This window comes from Alnus glutinosa, chromosome 3 (assembly GCF_958979055.1).
Source record: "Alnus glutinosa chromosome 3, dhAlnGlut1.1, whole genome shotgun sequence".
Taxonomy (NCBI): domain Eukaryota; kingdom Viridiplantae; phylum Streptophyta; class Magnoliopsida; order Fagales; family Betulaceae; genus Alnus; species Alnus glutinosa.
Genome location: NC_084888.1, coordinates 12,123,941 through 12,128,447, shown reverse-complemented (window position 1 = coordinate 12,128,447; position 4,507 = coordinate 12,123,941). Strand labels below are relative to the sequence as shown.

General features: G+C 37.7%; 1 long non-coding RNA gene across 1 annotated transcript; it reads right to left on the bottom strand.

Moving 5' to 3' along the window:
• Positions 1-560: 560 nt before the first annotated feature.
• On the bottom strand, positions 561-3,751 carry LOC133864884 (uncharacterized). Its single transcript, XR_009899574.1, has 4 exons — positions 1,599-3,751; positions 1,414-1,507; positions 1,251-1,328; positions 561-1,165 (listed from the first exon to the last, which is right to left on the bottom strand). It is a non-coding gene; the product is annotated as an uncharacterized LOC133864884 (long non-coding RNA).
• Positions 3,752-4,507: the final 756 nt, after the last annotated feature.

Here is a 4,507-nt window from a genome sequence, read left to right as displayed (position 1 = left end):
TTGTATATTGTTAAACTATGACTAGTGTATTGGTAGACTTGTAATGACTAATGTATTTGTAATGTAATGTTTGTAATAACTAATGTTCAAAATTGAATTCGGTTGGTAGCTCAATGCCTTACTTTGTAATGTGTGTTGTATTGAATAATGTACTTGTAATGTTTGTAATAGGATGTTTATTTGAATTCGGTTGGTAGCATATGGTAGTTCAATGCCCTAATTTGGTTAGGATTGTCAGTTCATGGTGGCATTTTGACAATTATAGTTAGTTCATGGGGGGGAAAATGTAAATAATCCGTACTATTAAATGACATGAAATTTGATATTGGTGATTATAAATTGATCAGTTTACACAAAAGTTTGACAACCCCAAACTGATTCAGTATTGCATGTTTATTTGGCCTGAATTCTCCAACAAACCTAAAGTACAATATTTCCAACATATCCAACAAACCTAAATAATAATATTTTCGACAACAAACACAACATAGGTCATCAACCTAGATTTCCTATAAACCTAAACACATGCACAACAATCCTGTCACCAAACACATGCACAACAATCATGTCACCAACATCCACATCATGAAACCAACATAGTCCACATAACCAACAACAACAACCAATTGTTTCCAACAACATCACAAAGAACAACATACAAACATTGTTGCTCCATAAGCATAAATTCAAGAACTCCAAGGACACCTCTTAGCCTTACTAACACAATCATAATGTCAAACTGTCAATTCATACATAACCAACAATACCAAAATGTTCCCTGCCATTTTCCAACCAACCTAAACACATGCACAACAATATTTTCGATATCCCATCAAGGCTACCATATTGGTCTTTTTCCTTTGTCTTTGTTCTTGGCTTCCATGCGCTGGATACCCTTCTCAACAGTTGGTACCAGCACTCTTACAAATCTCCTTAAGGGTTCCCGAATGACAACTCCTAATGCCCTAGCGAGTTCCCGAATGACCACTGCTGGTGTAGTTGCTGGTTGACGGGCGTCCTTTGTGAGATCAACAGTTGTTTTTTATTTATTGGGATCCGGCTTCTTAAACGTAGCTAACAACCTACCAGATCTTCTAGTAGGTGCACCATGATAGCCAAGGCCCAATGTCTTTTGTCTAGGAGGTGCAGTTGTGGGTTCAGTGACCTATGCAACACATGAAGAGTTAATAAGTAGATGTGGTATTTAATTATAAATAGAGTTTTATATGTTCATGTGTGTATTTACATACATTTGTGGGGTTTCTTTTTCCTGATGGCCGAGTATGCATTGAGTCAACTTTTGTCTTAATCCTTTTGGTAGAAGGAGACTGCATATGCAACATAGACATTAGAAATAACACAAATATATAATACGATAATAACAAATGTTACTGATAGATACAGCAACAGTACTAGATGCAATTGTCTTGCTGGGCCTTAAGACATGAGGTGCAAGTGTAGATGACTGTGTTGGCTGTGAATTATCAGCAATTGGCTGAGAATGAATCTGCAACACAAAACAACCAAAGTTAGGAAAATCATCACCTGTGTTGGCAATGACATTTTATTATAAACATATGTTAAGGATATATACTTACATCATCAAAGCTCAACTCCGTTGCAGTGCTCGTGGGTACAATTATTCACGATTTGCTTGGAGTGGACACCTTCTTCCTCCTAGGGCAAGTCCTAGCATTGTGGCCAACCGCCCTACACTTTGAACATCTCATGGTCACACCGCCATTTCTTATGCAATATGGATTTCTTGGCTCATTAAGACCCCTTTTCTCCTCACTTTCTTGAGCCTGCCTGTGGCAACTCTAACAACAGGTGGGTCCATCTCATCTTGACCGATTCTGACCCATTGGTCCTCGCTTGGCACCGTGTATATCATTGGGTCGTAAGCCATTTTGTAATACTCAACACTATAGTAGTGATGCAAGTACTGTTCAGGCTTGGAGGAATGATATAAAATGGCTGACATGGCATGTGGGCATGGAATGCCAGTCATGTCCCACTGCCTGCACCCACAACTATGGTGCATCAAGTCAACTACAAATGAGCCATAACTGCACTCCACTTCATAGAGCCCCTCCCCAGCATAATGAGAAGTGCACTCTGCAGCATGCTTTCCACACTCCACCAACTTTGCCAATATCTTTGGGCACCACTCCCCTACATACTCCCTTATTCCCTACCTCTTCTTCTGGTATCGCATCATCAACTTCTTCCTAATTATCTCCAGCTTGGTAATGATTGGGTTGTCTTGAGCTTTGATGATGAAAGAGTTGAAGCACTCACATAAGTTGTTCATGATCAAGTCGCACTTCGAGGTGATGTCAAAAAAAGCCCTAGCCCTTATATGGGGGTCAATCTTCTCCACATAAACATGAGCAGCTGGACTCAATTTCTTCATAGCCTTCATTTTCCTTTGGAAACCATGAACAATATATGCAGCAACTGCTTTTCAAAACTTGTCTTTTAGCACCAGTCCTTTGTGCCCTTCACCCTTAAAGTTGGCATACATATGTCTCAAACATATGTGATGCGATGCACTTGGTAGGACCGCCTCGAAGCTTAGTATCAATCTCAAGGCAGAAAATAACAAAAGACTATATAAAAATAGAAAACAAAGTTCACACCATGAAAGTCAATGCACAAATGAAAATATATGAAAAGACAATAACTTAATATTCAAACTAAGCAAACAGACATACATTTTGCCTGTCAGAAATGAATGTCTATCCAGTAGAGCCGTTTGGGCCAAGGTCAACCACTAAAGTCTCTAGAAACCAGGACCAACTATCCTTAGTTTCAGCTTCAACCACAGCAATTGAAATGGGATAAATATTGTTATTTGGATCTCTTCCCACAGCAGCCAACAATTGACCCCCATAACGTCCATTAAGAAAGTAGTCATCAACACCTATCACAGGCCCACAAGCCTTTCTAAAACCTTCCTTGCATGCTGCCAAAGACATATACAACTTTGAAAAGTAGGTGGGACATCTAAGGTAGGCCTCTCAACTTTCATCAACATTGTACTCCCTCGATTCAACTACCTCACTGTTGCACAATAATCCCATAGTCGCTTGTACTGATCTTTGTGCTTACCTTATATCTGTTGTTTAGCCTTCACCTTAGCCCTGTACAATTGTCTAGTAATGACATCTACATTCCATCTCCTTTTTCCATCATCATATAGAGCTACAAGTGGATAGTTTGGCTGCGTCTTAAATTTGTGGACCATTCTATCTGCAATCCACCTAGACGTTGCAATCGAAGACTTGGAATATCGTGTACACTGGTGCTTAGGGTTCAGTGACCTAAGCATAAAAGTCATCTCACTCGTTACCAATGAGCCATAAACTCTCCAAGGACAACCCTTGTCCCTACTTCTACACACTCCAATCACACGGTCCCCATCATTTTGCTTCTTTCCCCCTAAACAAATTGTATTCCCTCACAGCTCTCCTGAATTGAGCAGTCGATTCAAATGACACACCAACATCTAAATGTGGGTCTTCCATGTCCACATCCTCAAACTGAGAAGTCTTAATAACACACTTAGCTCTACTAGCCGCCTCATATTCCTCATCACTTTTAGGGGGAGTAATCAAGATATCAATTCTAGCCAAATTAGAGGATAGCCGTGGTTAATTAGGATTTGGGACTGTTTCTGTCCCCAGTAGAAAATTTGATTTAGATTTCATTGTCTTATATACTGTAGCGCCCCAGATTTTAAAATACATTTTTTATAGAATAATAAGGTTAAAGAATAAAAAATGATTATCTATGTGAGTGAATAATCATTCGTCTTATAAATTATTTTATAAATACTTCCAATTAATTTAATGAACTGTGTTTTAGTAAAACTGATAATTAATTTATAACTGAAAATTATTGAGTTAATAAATAGACAAAATAATTAATCATTAGATTAATTATCCTTATTTTATAATGGTGCAAAATATTATTTGACACTTTATTATTTAGTGTTATAATAATATGTTCATATATGTTCGTAATAAAATATCTCGATTTATGAAACGAACTAGACTCAAAACGGGTTTAAAATTATACTCTAGTGAGTTATTAAAATGATAAAAACCCCACTGATTAACTTAATCTATTTTATGATCATCTTTCTTCAGACCTCTCGTTCTAGATTATCTGAACCCGTTCACGCCCTTTGCCTCCCACTTTGAAGTCTTAACTGTTTTTACTGGAATCCTACTGGTCCCAGCATTAGTTATATATTAGGTCTTTCTGTATCGCCCCAAATTTGAACCAGCAAATTCGTAAGCAGAAACCTCCGGTTCCCACGTGACGTTACTACATCAGAGATAAACTTTCGCAGCGGAATATATTTTTGTCCAACAGGCTTGGATTAAATAACACATTAGAGCTTTTAAATTAAATACCTCTAGATATTCATTAGAAAATACTTATAACAAATACAAGGAAACAGGTGTCCATAAAGACACAAAAGAATACATATAAATTA